The sequence below is a fragment of the Myodes glareolus genome, chromosome 19, assembly GCF_982192425.1.
Source record: "Myodes glareolus chromosome 19, mMyoGla1.1, whole genome shotgun sequence".
Taxonomy (NCBI): Eukaryota; Metazoa; Chordata; class Mammalia; order Rodentia; family Cricetidae; genus Myodes; species Myodes glareolus.
In genome coordinates, this window is record NC_142044.1 from 67,058,780 (window position 1) to 67,070,221 (window position 11,442).

The window sequence follows — 11,442 nt, forward strand, 5'->3', positions numbered from 1 at the left end:
AAAATTCATCAAGATGAAGTCTCAATCCTGAATATCTATGCGCCTAATATAAAAGCACCCACATATGTACAAAAAATTTACTAGAATGCAAATCACACATCAAACCCCACACACTAGTAGTAGGAGATTTCAACACTCCTCTCTCACCAATGGACAGATCAGCCAGACAGAAACTTAACAGAGAAATAAGAGAACAAACAGATGTAATGAATCAAATGGACTTAACAGACATCTATAAAACATTCCACCCAAACAGGAAAGAATATACCCTCTTCTCAGCACCTCATGAAACTTTCTCTAAAATTGATCACATACTCGGTAACAAAGCAAACATCCACAGATACAAAAAACTGGAGTGACCACCTGTGTCTTATCAGATCACCATGAAGTAAATCTAGAATATAACAATTGACCCCCAGAAAGCTTACAAACTCATGGAAACTGAACATTCAACTACTGAATCACCCCTGGGTCAAGGAAGAAATAAAAAAAGAAATTAAAGTCTTCCTTGAATTCAAAGAAAATGAAGACACAACATACCCAAACCTATGGTACACTATGAAAGCAGTGCTAAGAGGAAAGTTCATAGCACTAAGTGCCCACATAAAGAAATTGGAGAAAGTTCACATTAGAGACATAACAGCACACCTGAAAGCTCTAGAAAAAAAGAAACAGACTCACCCAGGAGGAGTAGAAGACTGGAAATAATCAAACTGAGGGCTGAAATCAACAAAACAGAAACACAGAAAACAATTCGAAGAATCAATGAAACAAAGAGCTGGTTCTTTGAGAAAATCAACAAAATTGACAAACCCCTCTCCAAACTAATCAAAAGGCAGAGAGAGAACACTCAAATTAACAAAATCAGAAATGAAAAGGGGGGCATAACAACAGACACCAAACTCTTTTTATGAGGCTACAGTTACCCTGATACCAAAACTACACAAAAACCCAACCAAGAAAGAGAATTAGAGACCAGTCTCACTCATGAACATCGGTGCAAAAATTTGCAATAAAATACTGGCATACCAAACTCAAGAACACATCAAAAAAAAATCCCTTATGATCCAGTAGGGTTCATCCCAGAGATTCAGGGCTAGTTCAACTTACAAAAGTGTATCAATGTAATCCATCATATAAATAAACTGAAAGAAAAAAAAACATTTGATCATTTCATTAGATGCTGAAAAAGCATTGACAAAATTTAATACCCCTTTATGATAAAGGTCTTAGAGAGAGTAGGGCTACAAGGATCATATTTAAATATAATAAAAGCAATATACAGCAAGCCGACAGCCAACATCAACTCAAATGGAGAGAAACTGAAAGCAATTCCACTAAAACCAGGAACAAGACAAGGATGTCCACTCTCTCCATACCTCTCCAATATAGTGCTTGAAATTCTAGCAATAGCAATAAGAAAACATAAGGAGATCAAAGGGATTCGAATTGGAAAGGAAGAAGTCAAACATTCGTTATTTACAGATGATATGATAGTGTACATAAGTGACCCCAAAAACTCTACCAAAGAACTCCTACAGCTGATAAATATCTTTAGTGATGTGGCAGGATACAAGATGAACTCAAAAAAATCAGTAGCCCTCCTATTCACAAAGAATAAAGAAGCAGAGAGGGAAATTAGAGAAACATCACCTTTTACCATAGCCACAAATATCATAAAGTATCTTTGGGTAATGCTAACCAAGGAAGTGAAAGATCTATTTGACAAGAACTTTAAGCCTTTGAAGAAAGAAATTGAAGATGATATCAGAAAATGGATCTCTCATGGTCTTGGATGGGTAGGATCAACATAGTAAAAATGGCAATCCTACCAAAGGCAATCTATAGATTCAATGCACTCCATTTCAAAATCCCAACAAATTCTTCACAGATGTTAAGAGAACATTAATCAACTTTATATGGAAAAACAAAGCAAACAAACAAAAAAACCAGGATAGCCAAAACAATCCTGTATAATAAAGAAACTTCCGGAGGCATTACCACCTGACATCAAGCTCTATTAAAGAGCCACAGTAATGAAAACAGCTTGGTATTGGCATAAAAAACAGAGATGTTGACCAGTGGAATAGAATTGAAGACCTGGATATTAATCCATATACCTATGAACACCCAATTTTTGACAAAGAAGCTAAAAGTATACAATGGAAAAGAGAAAGCATATTTAACAAATAGTGCTGGCATAACTGGATGTCAACCTGTAGAAGAATGAAATATCTAACACTGTGCACAAAGCTCAAATCCAAATGGATTAAAGACCTCAATATAAATCTGTCCACACTGAACCTGATAGAAGAGGAAGTGGGAAGTAGTCTGCAATACATGGGCACAGGAGACCACTTCCTATGAATAACCCCAGTAGCACAGACAATAAGAGCAACAATGAATAAATGGAACCTCCTGAAACTGAGAAGCTTCTGTAAAGCAAAGGACACTGTCATTAAGACAAAAAGGCAACCTACCGAATGGGAGAAAATCTTCACCAAACCTACATCAGACAAAGGTCTTATCTCCAAAATATATAAAGAACTCAAGAAACTAAACATTAAAATTCTAAATAACCCAATTAAAAAATGGGGCACTGAACAGAACAGAGAATTCTCAACAGAAGACTTTCAAATGGCCAAAAGATACTTAACGACATGTTCAACTTCCTTAGCTATCAGGGAAATGCAAATCAAAACAACTTTGAGCTACCATCTTACACCTGTCAGAATGGCTAAAATAAAAAACACCAATGATAGCTTATGCTGGAGAGGATGTGGAGTAAGGGGAACACTCATCCATTGCTGGTGGGAATACAAACTTGTGAAACCACTTTGGAAATCAGTGTGGAAGTTTCTCAGAAAATTGGGAGTCAACCTGCCTCAGGATCCAGCAATTCCACTCTTGGGAATACACTCAAGAGATGCCCAATCATACTACAAAAGCATTTGTTTAACTATGTTCATAGCAGCATTATTTGTAATAGCCAGAACCTGGAAACAACCTAGATGCCCCTCAATGGAAGACTGGATAAAGAAAGCATGGTACATCTATACATTAGAGTACTACTCAGTGGTAAAAGACAATGACATTTTAAATTTTGCATGCAAATGGATGGAACTTTCTAGTTTCTGTCCTGAGTGAGATAACCCAGACCCCAAAAGATGAACATGGTATATATTCACTATTAGTGGATTCTAGCCATAAACAAAGGACATTGGCCTATAGTTCTCGGTCCTAGATAACCTAAATAATAAGGTGAACCCAAAGAAAAATATATATAGATGCTCCTGAATTGGAAGCAGACAAGATCGCCAGGCAAAAGTTGGTAACATGCGGGTGGGGGTGGGGTGGGGGAAAGGAGAGAGTGAAGAGAGAAGCAAGAAGGGGAGTGTTGGGGTGATGGAGGAAGGACAGATATGGGAGCAGGGAAAAAGATATCTTAATTAAGGGAGCCATTGTGGGATTGGCAAGAAGCTTGACTTTAGAGGTGTTCCCATGTGACCATGGGAATGTCCCCAGCTAGGATCCTGGTCAGCGGAGGAGAGGGTGCCTTGACTGGCCTTCTTCTTTAGTCAGACTGATGACTATCTCTAATATCACCATAGAACCTTCTTCTGGTGACAGATGGAGATAGAGACAGAGACCCACATCGGAGCACTGGACTGAGCTCCCAAGGTCCAGTTGAAGAGCAGAAGGAGAGAGAATGTGAGCAATAAGTCAGGACCACGAGGGGTTGGTCCACCCATTGAGACAGTGTGCCTCAGCTAATGGGAGCTCACCAAATCCAGCTGAACCTGGACTGGGATCAAACTGGACCCTCTAAATGTGGCTGATAATTGAGGCAGACTGAGAAGCCAATGATAATGGCACTGGGATTTGTCTCTACTGCATGTACTGACTTTTTGGGATCCTATTCAATTTGGATGCATACCTTCCTAAGCCTGGATGGAGGGGGGTAGGGTATCCTGCCATCTCTTAGGACTGGAGTGGGAAGGTAGAAGGGTTAGTGGGGGAGTGGGAGGGAAGTAAGAGGAGGAGAGGAAGCAGAAATTTTTATTGGTATTATGCATAAAGTAATAAAAAATCAGGAAAAAGAAATAAATAAAACAGAAAAAACTTTGTTATGTAAACTCAAAAACCTCTTGTGAGCTCCAGGAGTTGACTTGGATTCGCATACACTGTTTTCCCACCTTTTCACTGGTTTTGGGATGTCCTCCCTCAATTCCCAGGACCTAAGAAAATAAGTTTTCTCCCTAAACTTAACTCTATCTTCTCCTCTACCACAATCTTGCCAAGTCCAGTGGCTCCAGACACAGAGCCTGGATAGGAAAGTGAAACAGTCAGATGTCCCAGGAATTTTCCAGTATCCCAGCTTTCTCAGGTCCCCCAAAGGTGTTGATGCTCCCAGGTTAGCAAGAATCAGTCTCATGAACATAGCACCTCATTCCTGCCTCACCTGCTAAATCTTTCTCCTCACCCTTTTATAATAAACAAAAGAGAGGAATGTTAGTGTAAGGACATGGAAAATTTTAAAAAAACTTTGCTTGATCAGGAGCCGGTTAACATACTGGATTTAAGAAACTTTGCAACATCAAGAGCTTGTTGAAAACAGGAACCTCTGCAAAAGTATAAACCATGAAATGCTCCTATCAGCTAGCCACCTGTGGACACCCTGTTTTGTGATCTAGACAGAAGAAGCTCGCGGGAGGGCGGGGCATACACAAAAGCAAAAGTAGCTACTTACAGGGGGAAGAGGGTGTGCAGACGTAGTCCACCCCCTGTATCTAGCAAAACCAACTCCCTTAACCCTGAGTAAACCTGGCTCTCGGTTTTTGCCTATATATGTCAACCCCAAATGGGGAACAGGAGCTCTCCCTACTGTGCTGCATTGCATGGGGGACTGCTTTTAGCTAGCTGAACTGTACGCACAAAGGTATAAACCTTGCTTTTGCATTCTAGGCTTGACTGGGGGGGTCTCAACTTGCGCACAACAGTTAGCATTCAGGCATTATGCTGGCCTGCCCTTGGGGTCCTCAACTGCAGTCACTAAGAGCACTCCCTGTGCTCACGTGGTGTGGGAGAATTGTCTGTATTCTGTCAATCATGTATTTTAATAAAACGCTGATTGGCCAGGCAGGAAGTATAGGTGGGTCAACCAGACAGGAAGTAGAGGCGGGGCAATGAGAATAGGATAAGGCTAGGGAGGAGAAAACTCCCTTAGGCACTCCTGCACAGATCACTGAAGAAGCAACATGTAAGCTGCCCCCGCTGAAAAAGGTACTGAGCCATTATGGCTAACATAGATGAGAATAATGGGTTAATATAAGTTATAAGAGTTAACAAGAAGCCTGACCTAATGAGCCAATTAGTTTATAACCTGATGTAGACTCTGTGTGATTTTCCTTGGGACTTGCTGGCTTGTTGGGGTACTGGGTGGGACAGAAACCCCAACAAGCCAGCCCTCATACTACATATGGCGCCCAGACGTGGATAAATGAATCCACAGAAAGCCTGACAAAGCTTGGGAAAGAATAGAGTAAATCATGGTTTCTTGGTAGCAGCAATTTCTCGGTTCTGCTCTGCTTGCTAAAGGCAGGCAAATGCTCTCATCTAAGAGAGGCTTCCTGACTCAGCTTTAGCTGCAAAACCTTGCAGCTCTTTTAAGAGGTCCTGCCGCGAAGCACTTAAACTGTGTTGATGAAAAGTTGAATGCATGCTTTTCAGTTTTCAGTCGTAGCAGGAAAAAAGCTGCGCTGTTTTAAAATGCTGGTTTTCTGGGCTGTCCTGCCAGGGCAAACTTTGACTCTTTCAGGCAGGCAGTCCGACTGAGTGTGGTCTGTGAGCAGAATGCTGCAGCTTGCTTGCTGGCAAGGACCTTAAAACGCCATAGAGTTGTGGCAGTGAACACAGCTCTGGCTGGTACCTCAGCCTTGACGCTGAAAAGCTAAGGAATGAGCTGGATCTAGCCGTCAAAGCCACGGCTCTCCATATTGCTTAGTAAATTAAAGACTCATATGGTCAGAAAAAGAAAAATATACAGTAAAGAGAGATTCAAAGAGGAAGAAAACCTCTAAATGGTTTACAGTGTGTATATACAGGCTAAAAGTTAAAGTTCTTAAAGTTAAAAGGAAAGAAAGAGAGTAGTTGGGTGTGGTGGTACACACCTTTAATCCCAATGCCTGGGAGGCAGAGGCATATTGACCTCTGTGACTTCAAGGGGTAGAGGTAGATTGACCTCTGTGACCTCAAGGTGTGGTAGTACACGCCTTTAATCCCAATGCCTGGGAGGCAGAGACAGATCTCTGTGAGTTCAAGGTGTGGTAGCATACACCTTTAATCCCAGCACTGGGGAGGCAGAGACAGGAGGATCTCTGTGAGTTCAAAGACAGCCTGGTCTACAGTGTTATTCCAGGACAAAGATATACAAAGATCCTGTCTCAAAAAGTAAAAGTAAAAATAAAAGAAATAGAGGTTAAAATAAAGCCACATAAAGATGGAAAATGCACAGAGAATCTTCATACTGTATGCTATTATGCTCTCTTTAAATTGTTTGATTGCTGAGGAAGGAGCAACAACTGCTAAAAGACTTTTGTTTATAAATGCTGCAGAATTAATCCAAGATAGACATTTTGGAAATACCTTGGCTTCAAAACTGAAGTCAAAAGGTTTGTTACTTTGGAAAAGAGATTTTGCTTGTGTTTCCACAGAAAATGAGAGCCTCTGGATTTATTCAGAGTTAAGAAAATTCATCTTTGGCCAAGGGAGACCACCTGAGCAATCTCTGGTAGGAACAGATGGCCCAGATGTCTGAGTTCTACATACAGAACGGATTCAAGGCGCTGCCTGAGATGATCAGGTCTCACAGGATACTCCAGTCAGGACTTGATTATAACTCTAAATTTTCTTTAGGTCCCCATAAGATCATCAGCGCCCCCAACCAGCAGGAAGTAGCCTGAAATACTACGCCCACATTCCCAACAAATGGACTATGGGTATTTTCTTTTGTTTAAAAAAAAAAAGAGGGAAATGGTGTGGGAGAATTGTCTGTATTCTGTCAATCATGTATTTTAATAAAACGCTGATTGGCCAGGCAGGAAGTATAGGTGGGTCAACCAGACAGGAAGTAGAGGCGGGGCAATGAGAATAGGATAAGGCTAGGGAGGAGAAAACTCCCTTAGGCACTCCTGCACAGATCACTGAAGAAGCAACATGTAAGCTGCCCCCGCTGAAAAAGGTACTGAGCCATTATGGCTAACATAGATGAGAATAATGGGTTAATATAAGTTATAAGAGTTAACAAGAAGCCTGACCTAATGAGCCAATCAGTTTATAACCTGATGTAGACTCTGTGTGATTTTCCTTGGGACTTGCTGGCTTGTTGGGGTACTGGGTGGGACAGAAACCCCAACAAGCCAGCCCTCATACTACACTCACGTGCTTGTTAGTACTCAGGCATTTACACTGGCCAGCACTACGAGTCCTGACAGAATGCATCATCAGCTGCTGTCACTATGTAGACCTCTCCCTTATAAGTGGCAGCCCCCTCCTGCTTTTCTCTCACCATCCCCCACTGCTCTCACTCCCAGCAGCTAGTCTCTGTGTCCCTTCCCTTCCCCCCACATGAGTTCTGTTGTATGGTGTTACTTTCCTGTCTCCTGCCGCCGAACAGCAACATTCATCATTCTTTGCCTCTTGCCATTTCTGTTCTTCACTAAAATAGTCCCATAGCTGACAGCTGCTATTTCTATCTACTTGTATTATAAGTGATTTCCAGTGTGTAAACCCAGGCAGAGCATGCATTGCCTTTTGTGAGTTGGATCCTGTCTGTCCTTTCTTTTTAAAGTTCTTTCTTCATTTATTTTATATATTTGGATATTTTCCCTACACAACATTGTGTGCCATGTGTGTGCAGTATTTGCAGCGGCGGAAGAAGAGAAATGGATTACATTAATTCATTGGAAGCTAGGAGTTCCGCCTTTATACTCATTAAAACAAAACCAAACAACACAACACCAGCACTCCCACCCCTCTACCACCACCACGACCAACTAACAAGGGTCTGGAGAGATGGTTGAACAGTTAAGAGTGCTTTTAGCTTTTCCAGAGGACTTAAATTTGGTTCTGAGGACATTTGTTAGGTGACTCAAAACTCCAGTCCCTGGGGTTCCAACATCCTCCTTTGTCTACTGCAGATGTCTCTACACATATGGCACATACCTGAGATACACAAACACACAAGTAGAAATTTTAAAGAGAAAAAAAAGCAGCTAACAAACCAGGATTCAGTATTTGTTTACATTTTTATGAGATAAAACTTACATACAATGCAAGGTACATTTTATCTTATCATTTTAGCAAATCGGTCTACTGATTCCAGTTAATATTTATGTTACCAGCAATCTAATTTCCAAGTTTTCTTCCCAATAAACCCTTGCCCTAGCCCCTAGAGGCAAACAGAGCTGCTTAAAAAAGATTTATTTTCATTCATGTGTGAGTGTGTATGTACCACATGTATGTAGGCGCCATGATGACCAGAACATGGTGTTGAACTCCTAGAGCTGGTGAAAGGTTTATGGCAGCAGGTGTGACCCTGGCAGGTCCCTGGTGGGTGGGAGACCACGATGGGTGGGAGACAGACAAATATACCATGTGGAGAAAGCTTGGGTATAGAGTTCATTTAGTTAATGGAAAGGGTATAAGAGGAAGGGTGTTGTAAGAGGTTGCTTGTTTGTTCCCAGCTGCTCAGCCCCAAAATAACCACACAGAAACCATATTATTTGCAATACTGTTTGGCCAATAGCTTAAGTATATTTCTGGCTAACTCATACATCTTAATTTAACCCATTTAATCTGTGTATCGCCACGTGGCTGTGGCCTACTGGATAAAGTTCTGGTGTCTGTCTCTGATGGGGCTACATGGCTTCTCTCTGACTCTGCCTTCTTTCTCCCAGCATTCAGCTCAGTTTTCTCCACCTAGTTCTACTCTGTCCTATCAACAGGCCAAGGCAGTTTCTTTATTCACCAATGATATTCACAGCATACAGAGGGGAATCCACATAAGAAGGGGATTATGGGAGGAAGGGGGGGAGGAGGTTCAAGATTAGCTTGCCTAGATGGGAAGGGGGAGACTGGGGGTGGGTGGTGTTTGTCTCTTAAAGGGACAGGATACTCATGTAACAGGAAAGACCAGCAGAATTATAACATTCCTATTTTTCTCTTATAATAAAAAGGTGAGGACTTAGGCATGGCAGGTTAAGGGGGTAAGGGTGTCAAGTTCTCAAGACTGCTTCCTGCTGATTTGAGGACACTGGAGTCTTAGGGGACCTGAGAAAGCTGAATGTTAGTCACATCCTGGGGGAGCTGGTTGCTTCATTCCTGCACAAGATTTGTGGTATGAAACTGTCTGGTGTCTCTTGGACCTGGCAAGATGTTGGCAGAGCAGAAGCCAAGATTAAGTTTAGGAAGAAAAAGTTTTTCTTTAGACCCTAGTAATTGAGGAGGAGGGTGTCAGGATTAGGGAATTGAGAGGGGAATGTATCGGACCTGTTTAAGGTGGATTCTTCAATTTGGCATTCACAGGAATTTTTTGAGTTTGTAAAGCATGAGTTTTAGACACATACATTGTATAAACAGCAGCATATTTATGATGGGATGACTGTGACAGATGTTTTTGCACAATGAAAGATATCTTAAAAAAACGACCAAAGAGAATTTAAAATCTTGATCTTGTAGTATAGTACTCTGCCAGAGTTAGATTAATAGCTTATCAGCATTTTATTTATAATGTTAGGACTATGAATGGCAGAATAGTGAGAGAGAAATTTGTTAGCTTGCATTTATCTTCAGACCTTTATAACTTGCAGGTACACACCTTAATAACTTGCATTTGTATATCTTAAAACAACATGGTTTGAGCTTTTGTATCTTAAAACACCTTTTATTTAAAACATGGTAAGAAGCTATACTGAAATTTGTTCCATGAGGTTGTCCTTTTTAAATTGGCAAAACCTCTCAACCATCAAATTGCATTAGAGAATTTTTAAGAAGAATAAAATTTTACTTGAGTTATTGAATTACAAAATGATAGAGAACTTACTCAATTGGCTACCTAGAGACCATCCTCAGGGACCTCCATGATCGTTGAGGGCAGGGGCTTTAAGGCTGTGTTTCTCTTCTGTTGTTAGCGCAGGGCCTGCCTGGCTTTAGAAGATTCTGTGGGTTAGGAAATCTGTAGGAAGACAAACCTACCTTGCCCTGAGCAGCTAGGCTGTCATTTCCAGTTGTCCTTCATACATGTCTGGAGATCTTCAGGATTTTAGATGAAAGGCAGTTTTTCCAAGTGGTTAGCGTTTTCACTTGATGAAGCAAATTGCAGATAGACATTGTTTAGTGCCTATCAGTCTTCTGTCTTCTTTGGAGGAAATGGGGTCGTGCTGCTAGGAGCCAACCTGTCTCTCTGTTATAAAAAGCTTTTTTTTAAATAATTAATCATTTAAATGCCACATTTCCCAGATCTCTGAGTACTTGAGGGCTGTTTATCGGATATAGATGAGTTATAAATACAGCGTAGGATCTGCCTGGAGAGCTGGGTCCAAGCTTGACTGTACTGATTTTAACTTATTAGGTGAGAAGGACTTATTATTTGTGAAGGACAAAGAAGAAAAACTGTTTGCAATAGAAGATTAATGGCAGAACTGACAATAGTGGAGAACTGCTTAATATATTTTAAAGCAGGGTTGGATCACAAATACAGTATGTTGTAAGAGATTTAAAAGTACATGCCAATTTAAAATATTTGTGACTTATTGCCTTCTTAGTTTGGAAAAAGAAGTAATAGACAGAGCTCTGCATCTAATGGGTGCCTCAGTGGGCCCTGCCAATGTAACCATCACAAAAACACACCATATGGAACAGAGCATAAAAGTAACTTTGAAAAGCTAAAAGCAGATTATGTGAGGAACCTGCTGCCTGCACTGTTTAGCTAAAGGTGGTAACTTATGAGTCTGTGGCTCCTCCCTTTTTTAAGCTCAAACAAAATGGGGGCAGTTGTGGTTGCTCATGTGGTGTATCTCCTTACATTTAAGTGTTTGCTGGTAGAAGTTAGAAATGAATATGGTTTTGTCATCCTGTTTCCCACAGGCGAGGCAGAAAGGATAAATAACTGGCTCAGGCCGTTATCCATTTGTCCACAAGATAATGGGGCCTGAGAAAGGGCTAAACAGGCACTAGGCTGAGAGGGGAACTGTATCCTGAAAGGATCCATAGATCCGAGAAATGAAGGTAACCACCATTCAGGTGGTGCTTGGGGACCTGGGCCAAAACATGAATGTACTGAAAATGAATGAATGAATGCAGTGTTAGGGCAAAGCCCGAGAACCTTGCTCATGGAAGTGCTGGAGGTGACTGTCAGTGAAAGCTGTCTGGGAGAAGGAGATC